This window comes from Bubalus bubalis, chromosome 22 (genome assembly GCF_019923935.1).
Source record: "Bubalus bubalis isolate 160015118507 breed Murrah chromosome 22, NDDB_SH_1, whole genome shotgun sequence".
Lineage (NCBI taxonomy): Eukaryota > Metazoa > Chordata > Mammalia > Artiodactyla > Bovidae > Bubalus > Bubalus bubalis.
In genome coordinates, this window is record NC_059178.1 from 12,117,452 (window position 1) to 12,131,786 (window position 14,335).

Here is a 14,335-nt window from a genome sequence, read left to right on the forward strand (position 1 = left end):
AGGGGCCGCCCTCAGTTCTTGATGGTTAGGCCTCTCTATCTGTATGCAACATGGCAGCCTGCTTCATTAGAAAAAGCAAGAGCTTGTACAAACAAGATGAAAGCACTAGGTTTTTAAAAAAAAAAATGTTTATTTTTTATTGGAGCACAGTTGATTAAACAGCTTTGTGTTAGTCTCAGGTATACAGCAAATTGATTCAGTTATACATATGCATGTATCTACTATTTTTCAAACTCTTTTTCCCATTTAGGTTATTACAGAATATTGAGCAGAGTTTCCTGTACTATAGTCTTGTTGGTTATCCATTTTAAATAGAGTAGTGTGTACATGTCAATCCCAAACTCCCAACCAATCCCTCCTCCTAACCCATGCCCTCAGGAAACCATAAGCTCATTCTCTAAGTCTGTGAATCTGTTTTTGTTTTGTAAATAAGTTTATTTGCATTATTTTTAAAGATTCTGCATATAAGCAATATCATATGACATTTGTCTTTCTCTGACTTACTTCACTTAGTATGATAATCTCCAGGTCCATCTATGTTGCTGCAGATGGCATTGTTTAATTCTTTTTTAATGGCTAAGTAATATTCCATTGTATATTTGTATCATATTTTCTTTGCCATCCGTCCATGAATGGATGTTTAGGTTGCTTGCATGTCTTGGTTATTGTAAATAGCACTGCAATGAAAATTTGGGTGCTTGTATCCTTTTAAATCATGGTTTTCTCCAGATATGCCAAAGAGTAGGATTTCTGGATCATATGGTAGCTCTATTTTTAGTTTTTAAAGGAACCTCCATACTGTTCTCCACAGTGGCTGTACCAATTTGTGAAAGTTTGTGCAAACAATATAGAAGTACCAGTCTTTCAAAAATCTAATCACAACAGTGATATATTCTCAGTTTTGACATATTCTATTCATTAGAATATGTAAGGCTTTAGGAAATTAAAAAATATGTGGAAAAAGAACATACCCCTACTAAATAAACCCTGGTGGCTCAGACAATGAAGAAACCATCTGCAATGTGGGAGACCTGGGTTCAATCCCTGGGTTGGGACGATCCCCTACAGAAGGGAAAGGCTACCCACTCCAGTATTCTGGCCTGGAGAATTCCATGGACAGAGGAGCCTGGCAGGATACAGTCCATGGGGTTGCAAAGATTTGGACTGAGTGACTTTCACTTTCACAGCAAAAATCAAAAGGGAAGTTAGAAAATACTTTGGCAATGAGTGAAAATAAAGATAGAGCATAGTAAAACTTAGAGAATGCAGCTATATCAATATTTAGAGGAAAGATCTCAAATCAATAACCTAGACTTCTACCTTAAGATACTGGAAGAATGAAAAACTTATAGCCAACAGAAACCCAGAAATAATAAAAACAATGGCACCCCACTCCAGTACTCTTGCCTGGAAAATCCCATGGACAGAGGAGCCTGGTAGGCTGCAGTCCATGGGGTCGCTAGGAGTTGGACACGACTGAGCGACTTCCCTTTCCCTTTCCACTTTCATGCATTGGAGAAGGAAATGGCAACCCACTCCAGTGTTCTTGCCTGGAGAATCTCAGGGATGGAGGAGCCTGGTGGGCTGCCGTCTATGGGGTCTCACAGAGTTGGACACGACTGACGTGACTTAGCATAGCATAGCATAGAGTGGAAATTAGTGAAATAGGAAATGGTAAAAATAGACAAAAAGCAATGAAACCAAAAGTGGATTATTTGAAAAAAATCTATAAAATTAATAAACCTTTAGCTAAATTGACCAGGAAAAAGACAGAAAACTCAATTAATAGAATTATAAGCAAAAGAGAGAACAGTATTACCAATCTTACAAGAATAACAAATTATAAAGGAAACATACACAAAGTTAATGGAATTATATGCAAAATAATTAGATAAACTGGATGAAATGGACAAATTCCTAAAAACACACAAACTAACAAAACTGACTTAAGAAATAGACAATCTGAAAAGGCAAGGGAAGAGACTGAATTAGTAATGAAAATTTTTAAACTGCCCACAAAGAAAAACAAAACCAGCTAGCTTCTCTGATGAATTTTATCAAGCATTTAAAGAGTAACTAATTCCAATTCTTCACAAACTCTTCCAAAAAGCAGAAGGAGGAAGAACACTTCTCAACTCATTCGATGAGGCTAGTATAACCCTGTCTTATCAAAGCAAGGCAAACACTAACAAGAAAACTACAGATCAATAGCTCTTCTGAATATGTATGCAAAAATCATAAAAAAAAAAATACTAACAAACCAAGTGGCATATAAACAGAATTCTAAACTGACTAAGTCTATCCCAGGAATTCAAGGATAGCTCAACACTAGAAAATCAATCAAAGCCATACACATTAATGGAATGAAGGGGAGGAAGATCACATGATCATTTCAGTTGATACAGAAAAAGCATTTGAGAAAATTCAACGTTTTTTTCATGATAAAAACATTCAACAACCGAAGAACAGAAAAAAGCTCCCTCAACTTCATAAAGGGTATCTGTGAAAAATCCACAGTTGAAATCATATTTAATGGTTAAAGACTGGAGAATTTCCCTCTAAGATTAGTACAAAGGCACGATGTCTACTTTCAGCATATTTTTTCAACATTGCTCTCTCCAGGTAGGGTAATTAGGCAAGAAACTCCATTTCACCTCACTGAGTCACAAGTTTATCACTAGCTACAGGAAAGCTGGGAAAGTATCTGGGAAGAAGTATGGGATTATCATATCTGTACAATCATGAGTTATCCCCAAGGGATAAAGGAGGGATTGATCTTACTGAGTTTACCATCCAATTGAGTATATCAGGGTTCACTCAGCAGGAAAACAGTGAGTGAAACAGCTGCTGGGTAGGCAACCAACCATGTTTACCAGGCTGTGCTATCACTGGAAAAATAGATAAATAATACATGACTCCATATGACTCAATGCAGACCTTCCTCTCTTGTGGCCGTAGGCCCTTCCCTCCTCCTTCAGTAGGATACGGCAAGACAAATGGCACAACCCTGAGCAGCCTCACCAGCAACCACTGGCAATTTCCAAAAAAGGAAGACACTGTGGACTGGACTACGGTCATCCCTTTGCTGATGTGCAATCTCACCCCTCACACCCACTCTTCCTACCTTTAGCACATACTGCACTGAGCTGTCAGAAAGATCTTTTATAACATAAGCATAGAAGAATAACAATTTAATCCTACAACCTGCTCAAAACTTTTCCATGGATGACTTTATTTTTAAGACAAAGATCAAAATCCTTGACATAGACAACAAGGCCCTGCATAGTTGACCTCTGCCTATTTCTCCAGCCTCATTACATACTTCCTGTGGATGTCTTCCCCCAAGAGTAGGTCAGGACTTTTAATTATATATTTCTAGAATCCACTGAAATTTCTCTTTACTTCACTTACTGCAACATGCAATTTTACTGTTATTTTCATGATTGTTGGATTACTGTCTAATTTCCATACTAGAGTATAGCATTATAAAGACAAGGACTGTTTTGGCTCCTATGTGTGGCAGAGATTGCTCATGACCTTCCAATATCTGGTATCCACTTTTTTTAATTAGAAAAAGAATCCTAAATTTATTGAAGGCAGAAATGTACCCCACTAAAATATTACATGTTCCAGCTTCCCTACATGTTCCAACTTTCTTACAGGTCCCAGCTTCTCTTGCAGCTAGATGTGACTATGTGAATAAGCTCTGACCAATTAGATTTAAGCAGAGTGTGGTGTGGTAGCTCTGGGAAGTCTCACAAAAAGGGAGAGTATGAGCTCCTCTCTAGTCCTCATTTTGGCTTGCTTGCATTTGGACATTAGAGCTGAAGATGCAGCCACCATCTTAGACTCTGAATTGTCATGCCAAGGATGACGGAACAGCAAGCTAAAGCAACCTGGGATTCTGATGACTCTGGAGCTACCATACAGGTCCTGGACTACTCTTCATGTGTGAGAGAAACAATGTTTTTTATTTGAGCCACTATTTTTTTTCTTTCTGTCATATTCAGCCAAATTTGATCATGTGCTGTGCTCAGTCACTTTAGTCGTGTCCAACTCTTTGCACCCCATGGAGTGTAGTCCACCAGGCTCCTCTGTCCATGGGATTTTCTAGGCAAGAATACTGGAGTGGGTTTCCATGCCTTCCTCCAGTGGATCTCCCTGACCCAGGGATTGAATCCATGTCTCATGCATCTCCTGCATTGCAGGCAGATTCTCTACTGCTGAGCCATTGAGGAAGCCCCAAAACTTGATCATAACACAGTATTGAATCATCTGCCTTGTCCATAATAGAATCTCAATCAACATCTGTAGAAGAAAAGAAAGAAGAAGGCAGGAAGGAGAGGAGGGAGGAGAGGGAGGGAAAGAGGAAGGGGAAGGAAATGCTGGTTTAGAATGATAGGTATCATGCATGACATGTGTAAGCAAAAGCCTATGAGATTCCAGAAGACAGAAAAATTGACCCCAGTTAAGGTGGTCAAGAAAATTCCTAAGTTTAGTCCTGGTAACTTCTTTCATTGCTTCCATTACTCACCGTCTATATCTTTTTGATGGCACTGCCATGCTGTGTTGTTTTTGTTGTTTTATTTTATAAGTAATGCTTTCTCATTGTAAAAAGAATGCTTTCTGAACATATGGAGGGGTATAAAGCAGAAAGTAAAAATCTTGCCTGTTTCCCCAAAGCCAAACCTCCAGAAATAACCAGTTATCCTCTATGCTTCCAGAAATGTTCTCTGCATATATAAGCATATATGTCTTATGTCTCTCCATATGTATAAATAACTCTTGTTACTCAGATGGGAGTGGGTATTAGTCAGGTGGTCTGTTCCTAGCTTTTTTCCTCTTCATCATGAATCTTTGGCCACTTCTAGGCTGCTTGGGATCTTCTCTGATGGCTCAGATGGTAAAGAATCTGCCTGCAATGCAGGAGACCGCAATGCAGAGGACCCAGGTTCAACCCCTGGGTTGGGAAGATTCCCCTGGAAAAAGGAATGGCAACTCGTGCCAGTATTCTTGCCTGGAGTATTCCATGGACAGAGGAGCCTGATGGGCTACAGTCTATGGCATAGCAGAGGGTTGGACACAACTGAGAAACTAACAACAAAAAAAAGGCTGCTTACAATGGTCTGTTTTGGGGTTTATCATGTACTGGACAACAAGCCTCAACAGACATGAGTTCTGTGTTTGCTCATCTTGGAAGTTCTGAAAACTAAAACATGTGCTTAATGTAAGTGCTGCTGAATGAATACTTGAATGGGCAGCTGGCAGAGGTGGAATTTTCCCAACAAACCATTCTTTTGTTTTCAATTTTTATTCATATTGGAGTATGGTTGATGAACAATGTTGTGTTCGTTTCAGATGTGTGGCAAAGTGATTTAGATACACATACACATGAATCTATTTTTTTTTTTCAAATTCTGTTCCCACATAGGTTATTAAAGAATATTGAGCAGACTTCCCTGTGCTATGAAACTGTTCTTTGTTTACAGACAGCCTTGTGGTCACTAGACACACATCATTCTTATGTCCCTGAGTCCTCTCAGGACTTTTCAGTGAACCACAGCACGGGTGCTTCAGAATGGAGAGCTAAACTCGTCAGCTGGAGTGCTCAGCACTGCCCAAGACCCAGAAGGAAAAAAATAAAATTAAAAAAGCCAGTCTCTTAAATGAACCTGAGTGCTGGCTCCTCGCATCCCCAGAGTCGTCCCTTGGGGTCTCATTAAAATGCAGGTCCAAATACAGGAGGGAGGGAGGCCCCTTCCAGGCCAGCCCTGAGGAAAACAACCCAGATTTTTTTTACCACGAAAAGGTGCTAAAAAGAGATTCACGGCCAGTCTCAGAACTTTGAACTGTGGGCACTTCCACCAAGAAAATTTGTGTCTGGAAATAAAACTGAGATGCAATAAAAGGGAAAATAGAGCTACTTCTAGACCCTTTCCCAAAATCCTGTATCATTTTTAGTTTTTTTCCTACTCTCAATTTTCATTTATTGATTAAAACCCAGCTTTAACACACCTGACGGGACACCAGTTTTGCTTCATGAAATTCAAGTGGGTTTGAATAGAAATCCATTACTATCACGTGTGATGGGTGTGTTTGTAATGACTTTGCTGTCTCTCTCCCCTTCTTTGCCCCCGCTCTGGCTCCTCAGCACCCTCAACACCTTGACCCCCCAGCTCTGAGACCAGCCCTGCTCTGAATCAGGAAGGATAGAAGGCGGCTCTCCTCTAGCTGAACTTGAAGTCAACCCTGCCCTTGCATGTTTCCCAATATTTTGCCGCCCTCTGAGAGGCAACTGGAGTTCGTTGCCTCTGTTTGCTTAGTGCTAATGGGGGAAACGCGCTTCAGTGGAAACTGTGGATTCATCCAGACTGTAAAGGACACCCCTGGGGTACCCTGATGCTATGGAAGCAATTTTACTTCTTGAAAAATTGTAGACATCACTCCAAAATAATTCTTGTCTATAGACATGTAAATTGTGTCCTTTCGGATAGAGGTTTCATTGCCATTCAAGTGAACCCACATTTTATTGCAGGCAGTAAGCAAGACGGCCCTCTGTCCAGGAGGAAGATATCCTTCAGGTGGTTTGCTATCAACACAATCCTGAAAAATGACCTTGCGATGTTGCGCATGCCCAGAAAGACCATGTAGGAGCACAAGAGACCCATGGGGAACTCTCTCTCCACGATGACATCTGGTTGAGTGAAGAAAGCAAGACACAGAACTGAATGTAAAGTAAATCCCATTTTTATAAAACTGTATATAGATGCCTGAAAGGGTATCTAGCAAGAAGCTGGTGCTTGTCATTGGATGGTATAAGGTCAGGCGGTATTTAAACTTCTTTCCTGGTACCTTTTTGTTTTGTATGAATTCATTTCAATGAAAATGTGTAATTAAAAAAAAAACATAAAGTTATTCATTTTTAAAAACTAGATGGGATCAGAGCTCAGAGTGAATTGTAAGATTAAGTCATATTAGGAAGCTAGGTTGATAAAATCCAGAAGCAAACCACAGAAAAGAGATTGGATGTCATCAGGAATGGGGGAGTGGGAGGTAACCAGGAAGCTGGGAGATGACACATGTTTGCTGGTTTTTAATGCCAAAGACAAGGGAACAGCCAGGGCCATGATCAAATTCTTTTTGACATTTGGGAAGCCTGAATCCGTGTGTGGCAAAAATCCAGGAATAACCAGGTCCATGTGGACCACTGCTCTGACATCATCTTAGCAGATCCTGTCCCTTCAAAATGACAAGTCCAAATTAAGCAGAGACAGGAAAAATCAGGGTTCTCCCCCTTAAGTCAGTGTCTTTCTATATCGCTGGGCTAAGTGAAGTCACTTTTCAAATATAGCACCACCCTGTTACAATACGGCTGGTTAAGATATGCAGTGAGTTAAAACATGAGCCATGAAATAAAATGGCAAAAGCATCATGATTCCAGACAAATGCAGGAGTTTCACTGTAAAACTGATGCCCTTAAAATGATATCAGGTTTACTGGCAAATAGACATCTGAACTGTAATCACTTTGATTGCTAATGAGTAAATTCACTTGCTTTGAAAATGACAGACTGAGGCAAGGGCATACTCTTTTGGGGGGACCTGGATTTCGGAGGAGTAAAGCTGTTATTAAACTGGTTGTTCCTGTGGCAATTGTTAATATGAAGTTTCCAGAAGGCTCATATCGTCCCAGAAAAGTAGTTGCTAATAACTCCAAGCTAAGGCACAAATGGAACCATCCATGGGCCTTGGAGTGGGGGTGGGGGGAGGGGTGGAGAGGGCTAGAGATGTCTCCTAATGACCAGATTTAGAAAAGAAGCAACTGGAGATGGAGTTGTCAGGAGGGTTGTTTGTGGAAAGCTGGAAGGTGATCCAGCAGACCCGGAGCCAGGGGAAGGCAGCCAGAAATCAGGAAGAGAATCAGAAATGGGTACAGACTCCAGCAGCCCAGACACGGGTGCAGGTACAAAGCACAGCTGGCCAACCAGAAGGAGCGCTGTCCAGTGGGATTGTGCCAGCCCGGGGTTCTGGTTTGCTCAGTGGCCACATGCCCGGCAGTGCTGGTTCCAGAGCAGCTGCACAGAGAGAAGGGACCAGGGATGTCCTGAAGCCCCTTTCAGCACTCACATCCGCCAGCTGCTCATCAAGGCTCCCTCTGTGAGCAGGGCCCAGGAGCATCGCCAGGCCAGGGCTGTGCAGCAGAGCAGATCCCCGGCCGCTGCTCTCCCCTGAACCAGGACATGCATGACATACCCAGTTCCCTAGGGAAATAACCTGGACCCTCACCACCGTTTCTGCTCTGCTGCTTTGTTAACGGAAGGTTAATAATTCCATTTCGTAGTTAATGTCAGGTTAAAAATCAAAGAAGTCTTGAGTCGCTGTTCTCATCGTTTTAGGTTTAGGAACACCGAGCACCTTCCCCAGAGTAAATACTCGGTATTTATTTTTGTGAAATGACCAGAGGAAACATCCAGTGTGTGCTGGTAAGAATGACCCATTTCCCTGTAGTGTGGCCAGGGGCATTCTAAATCCTTGCATGGCCCTTCTTCTGAAAGGAGGACAGTCTGCCCGGTCAATGGTCCTTGCCTAAAAGCTAAAACTTCTATTTCCAAAGAAAGGAAAGGACACTTTTCAAAAGTTTTTACGAGTTTTAGGTAATTCAGGGCATCCGACAGGGATGAATGGTTCTGGCTGGCAAGACACTGAAGTGACCCTCATTTTCTTAGACCACACTGAATCTCAGGCATTGTCTGTAAGCTGGAAAGAAAACACCAAAACTGCTCTGCATAGCAATAGAAAGGGCATGATGGGAAGGAGGGGTGGGATAGATTACAGCATACTCACAAAAAATGTTTGTCTTTCCTAAAGTGGCTTAATGCTACTACACAGTCTCTAATAATCATTGTTCACTCACAGAAAGAACAGTGTGTACGCATCTACGTGTATACACGCATACACACGTGGATGTTTCTGACTGCACTGGAAGTGTTTTCCAAGTGTTGCATTTTAATTAACTCTGACAACTAGACTGTAGGAACCCTGAAGCAGAACCAGAGTTAAAACTCACTGCACTTCTACAGTCAGGTGGACAGAAACAAATCACATGGCAAATTAAAGTTAATTCCCCAAAGACAAGGCTCGTTTTGCCCGCTCTGCTCTGATCAGAGGAGCAGTTCAACTGATTAGAGCAGCAGTGTCCTTGCCAGGGAACCTGGACTGAGAAGTGAACCGCAGCAACTTTTCCTGTAGAACGCTGATTCGCTGCGGCCCGGTGGATCCAGGAGGCAAAGGAGAGGCTGACCCTCAACCCCGCTCAGAGTCACTCTGTGCTGGACTTCTAGAAGAGGGCAACTCAGAGTGACTGATCTTTTTTTCTACTAAACCTTGTGACTAAAGGGGGATGAAAAAGGCTTATTTTAATGAGCTCATTTTCCTTTCTGTGTGCCCACCATCTGGGATTGTCAGTATAGTAGAAGAGTAGGAGGTGGCATTTCCCTGGGCAGTGAAAATTTGGCCTGGGATCCCAGCCTTGTTTACCAGCTGTGTGACCTTGAGTAAGTCACGATGCACATTTGCAACTGGGTGATCTAAGAAATGACCCAACACATCAACACACAATCCCCCAGGATCTCTGAATGTGAAATTCTCGACAACAGGTTGGCAAAGCACAGCCCACAGACCAAATTCAGCCCACCACATGCTGTTTAAATAAATTTTGTTGGAACACAGCCAGGCCCATCAATTGCATATTATTTCACCTTGCAATGGCCAGAGTTGGGAGGTTGCTACAGAAATCACATGGTCCATGGTCTCTATTTAGTCATAAATATTTACTATTTGGCCTTTATAAACAAAAGTTCTTGCCCCCTGTTCTAGACTCATAGTACATGCCCCTCATTCTAAGCTCATGTCCTGACTCCTGTTGACCTTGGAATTCCAGTCCCCACGTACCATTTCCTTATCAGAAAGCCTGGGATGCCAGAGAATAACTAAGCAGGTGCTTTTGAAGTAGGTCATCGCCTGTGAGCACCATCTCACCGTGGAGAGCCAAGGAGCTTCCTTTGACAGAAAGCCCACACTCCCTCAGCCCCACAGAGCAGAGGGTGGGCACCTGCCTGCAATGCTGAATGGTCCTCACTTACTCTTTTTATAAATTTTAAAACTTCTTACTGAAGGATGGTTGATTTACAATGTCATATTAATTTCTGCTGTACAACAAAGTGATTCAGTTGTATATATATATATATTCTTTTCCATCACAACTTATCACAGGATATTGAATAGAGTGCCCTGTGCTATACAGTAGCACCTTGTCGTTTATAATATATATAATACCTTACATCTGCTAACCCCAAACTGCCATTCCGTCCCTCCCCCAAAATCCTCCCCTTGGCAGCCACAAATCCGTTCTCTATGTCCGCGAGTCTGCTTCTGTTTCATAGCGAGGTTCATTTGTGTTATATTTTAGATTCCATATATAAGTGATATATATGGTATTTGTCTTTCTCTTTCTGACTTACTTCCCTTAGTATGATAATCTCCAGTTATATCCATGGTGCTGCAAATGGTATTATTTCATTCTTTTTTATGGCTGAGTATTCCATAGTATATATGTATCATACCTTCTTTATCCATTCATCTATCAATGGATATTTAGGTTATTTCGATATCTTGGACATTGTAAATAGTGCTACTGTGAATTATAATTTTGTCTGGATATATGTCCAGGAGTAGGATTGCTGGATCATATGGTAGTTCTAATTTTAGTTTTCCGAGGACCCTCCGTACTGTTTTCCATAGTGGCTTTATCAACTTACATTCCCACCAGCAGTATAGGAGGTTCCCTTCTCTTCCCACCCTCTCCAGCATTTATTGTTTGCAGACTTTCATGATGGTCATTTTGACTGGCATGAGGTGATATCTCATTGCATTAACAGTTTTGATTTGCATTTCTCTAATAATTAGTGATGTTGTGCATCTTTTCATATGCCTATTGGCCATCTATCTGTCTTCTTTGGAGAAGTGTCTATTTAGATTTTCTTCCCATTTTTTAATATGGATGTTTGGATTTTTGTTGTTGAGTTGTATGAGTTACTTGCATATTCAGTAAATTAAGCCTCTGTGGGTCACATCATTTGCAAATGTTTTCTCCCATTCCATAGATTGTCTTTTTGTTTTATGGTTTCCTTTGCTGTGAAAAAGCTTATAAGTTTGATTCGTTCCCATTTGTTTGTTTTGCTTTTATTTCTATTGCCTTGGGAGATTGACCTAAGAAAACATCGCTATGATCTAATTTGTTCCTAATGCTCCTGCAGAGTCGGGGTGCAAGCAGCACAGGGTAGCCCCAGCCCATACCGCAGTGGTCTTCTCTGCCTCCCTGCAATTGTCTCGTTTCATTTCTTTGAAATCGAAGAAATCAACCAAGGTGATAATATGGCTTAAGGGCAGCAAGTGGGCAAGGATCCCTCTCGTGTTTATGGAAATAAGACACTTTCTCCGTGGGACCTAAACAATGGGAAAAGCTTTCTTCACTAGTTCATGGTGTGAGTGAAAAAACGTTGTTGCCAAATCAGTAAACAAAGGATGTTGCAGCCATCAAGCCACTACAACCAGCCTCGAGGGAAGACAGGATGGAGACAAATGATGGAGACAGACTGGCTGCCAGCTGCCAAGCCCTCAGCCACTGCAGTCTCTCCCGACTGTGTGCCCTGAGGGGACTCGGGGTGGAGAAAAGCGGGACACAGGCCAGGATGTCTGAAGTGCTATCACAGGCAAGATTTCAGTGAGCCCAGACTCTCGCATCTTCACAGACACAGTGTGTGTGTGTGTGTGTGTGTGTGTGTGTGTGTTAGTCACTCAGTTGTGTCCAACTCTCTGCGACTCCATGGAGTATAGCCCACCAGGCTCCCCCCTCTTCTCGGAGCAGTTTCTCAGAGCATCTGAAATGCTGCCTCCTGGGCCCCATTCCTCATTTTGCCCCCAGTAAAACTTATCTCACAACTCTCATGTTATAAATTATTTTTCTCCAACTCAGGTCTCTAAGAGGTGTGAAAGCTGTGATCTAGAGTTCAGATTTAAATAAGAGAGTGACACAAAGAGCTTTGTTTTTCCAACAGATTGCCTTCCCAGAAGAGAAAGGTAAAATCCAGGTTATTTGTTTATAAGGCAAGATTAGAATCTGGAAGCCCAAGTAGGGGCCAGTGTGGGCAAGGGAGGGCCATGGCCTCAATCAGGGCAGGCAACAGAGGTGGAGGAAAAGGGGGCTGATGTGGCAGATGCTTACAAGTTACCCCAGAAAGGACTCCCTCAATGTCTGGCAACAGGCCATGGAGATGACTGCAACATGTTGGTGGGAGCCAGGGGCAGGTGGGAGGCAAAGCACACGTCTTCTAATAAGTTTGCTCCAGGAGGTGGGCGTGACTTTCCTGGTTTTCTGTAGTTACCTCCTCTGAGGATATTCTGCACTCTCCTTGTCTTTCTGTTATGATGTGATTTCTTCGGTGCTATGAGTCCTACTCATCTCGTGTGAAATATATGGGATTTAAGCTACGTTAAGACATGGTAAGTAATTCAAAATGGAGCCGCAGTGGTCAAGGTGCTCCTGCTGCCCCAGCCCCTCGTCCTCTCCCACTTTTCTAAGCCCACATGAACCAGCTGCTGTGAAGCCACCAAGAAACCTCACAGGGGCGTGCCCCAGCCTCCCGCCCACCCCCAGAAATGGCTTCTCTGCTTGCTGCCTCCCTAGGGATTTGGGGGCCCTGTGGGTGTAGCTGAGTTTAGTTTAGATAATGACAGGAAAGCGCATGAATGTTCCCGGTGACTGGCATTCTTTCTGCTCGCCCACTCCTGCCTGCCTCCTGCAACCTCTGCCAGTACCAGGAGGCATCACCAAAGCCCCGGGGGCCCCGCCAGGCTGGCAGGGCACCACCTCCTCCTGCCTGCTCATTCCACAGCATCTGGCTTTGCCTCCCCATCATCTGGCACTTGTGGGGCCAGTGCCAGCGACTGGGTGATGAATCAGGAGTGGAGCCCTGTGTGCTGTTTCTGAAAGCATCTGCTCCCGTGTGTTTTGAATTCCTCTGGTACTTGTCACCCTCTCTGCTCATTTAGCATTTAGCTTATGATGCCTGGAGTTTTAGGTTCATCTTATGGCCCCACATAATATCTCTCTAACTGGCTAGTAAGCTCCTGGGGAAGCAAGCCGGCTGCACCCAGTGCTGCGGGGAGAGTAGAAATTCTCAGTGTATTGACTGAAAAAAGGCTTGACTGGCCTCCAAAGATTTCCAAATTCCCAGAAGCACAAACAATCTCCGTAATTCATACCTTGGAACTGTGGTTCAGGTAGACTTGACCTTAAGACACCCAAGTTGAAGAGAAAAGCCAGGAGTAAGTGGACTCAAGGCCAGGTGAGGTCCCAGACACGCCAACAACGCACATTGGAGGATTCTGTTGAAGTGGAAGTCACCTTGGACCGTACTGATATCCAAGCGGGGCAGGGCCCTCCATCAAGAATGAGGAATGGCCTTAATCTTGATAGCCAACACTAATCTGAGTGGCTGCTTAGAATACTATGTAGAAAAAGATCTTGAAGCTGCATCCATAACAGTGGGAAAGCATGCTGGGCTCTGTGGCCCTGCTGGCGTGGGTCCAGGGGAGGGGAGAGAGTATGTTAGCCACCCTTCTCTGGATGGTGCTGGGAGCTGGATGAACGGCAGAATCATGGTTCCAGGAGATCCTTCTAGAATCATGTCTAGACATGAAGATGAAGAAGGATGTTCTGACCTTCATGCCTGAGTGAGTATGCCTAGTCCAGGCAGCTGGTCAAAGAGTGGACAGCTCAGGATAGCTCACCTGCAGACACCCGGAGCACATGTCAGGAAACAGATATAGAGGCGGACACAATCAGGTAGACGAGGCAGAAAAAGATGTGCCCAGGAAGGTTTGGGTTTCCCAGGTTCATGGCACATACCACAGACACTAAGCTCTTGGCAACTAGTCCCATTCCAGAGCCCACTCATCAGTAGAACAGTGTTTTAATATTAGATTGGTGAAACAGTAATTGTGGTTTTGGGACTGTGAATTTTAAATCATTATAACTAGGCTCAAACACATCATTATTAATCAAAATAGGAACCACTACAATCAACATGTTTTTGCCAACGGGAAATAAATTTGTTTATTCCTGTAGCATAAAAATCTGTGCTCCAGGATTTGACGAACTCTTGGAAAGCGTTTTCTCCCTCCTGCTGGTTGTGGAAGCGTTTTCCCCGCAAAAAGTTGTCGAGATGCTTGAAGAAGTCGTAGTCAGTTGGCGAGGGGTCAGGTGAATATGGCAA

At 43.1% G+C, this 14,335-nt stretch overlaps 1 long non-coding RNA gene across 7 annotated transcripts in view; it reads right to left on the minus strand.

Annotated features, from left to right (window-relative positions):
- LOC123331154 overlaps positions 1–14,335 on the minus strand; it is an 82,336-nt gene that overhangs the window by 41,144 nt on the left and 26,857 nt on the right. The gene's annotated exons all lie outside the window — the stretch shown is intronic.